We start from the raw sequence: 681 nt of genomic DNA on the forward strand, positions 1-681 counted from the left end.
CGGTGCCGGCCGGCGACGCAGTTCGTTCCACTCCCGCGCAGACTCCCGCGCTGGCCGCACAGCCTTAAATCGTGCGCAGTCAGCCGTAGTTGTTGCACGCATGTGTAATGTTTTATTGCTTTTTCGTTAAACTGTGACACTTTTGCACACTATTAGCGATTTTATTATCGCATTTAATGGCTGGCGGTGATTATGTGCTACGTATATAGTGTCATAAATCACATAATAAAGACATAATTTTAGAAAATAAAATTAGTTTTCCTTTAATATTACAATGTCATGTCAAAGTTTTTTTATAACTCATAACGTAATTAAATTTCCTTACTGGTGTACTTAGACGTAACTCATTTTCTAACAGCCGTATATATTTCAGTATACATATTTGAAGTTCATCTTTAGCAGAATCAGATGTATCAGTCCAGGTATTCAAAATATGTATCTTATAGTGTGAGTTTCAGGAATCAAAGCTTTGTATGTATGTTTGTATTTCTAAACAATAAATTATTCTTATTCTTTTAAATCAATAACAACATGCAGTACATTTCTACAATATTTTCACCAAAAATGCGTATAAATATAATATGTTTTCTCTTTGAAAGATATTAGGGAGCAATGGGGCCCGAGCAAGGCCTACGAATGATTTATTTTTATCGTGTTATTATTACTTAGCACCCAGTCTAA

Source organism: Helicoverpa armigera, chromosome 20 (genome assembly GCF_030705265.1).
Source record: "Helicoverpa armigera isolate CAAS_96S chromosome 20, ASM3070526v1, whole genome shotgun sequence".
NCBI classification, from domain to species: Eukaryota; Metazoa; Arthropoda; class Insecta; order Lepidoptera; family Noctuidae; genus Helicoverpa; species Helicoverpa armigera.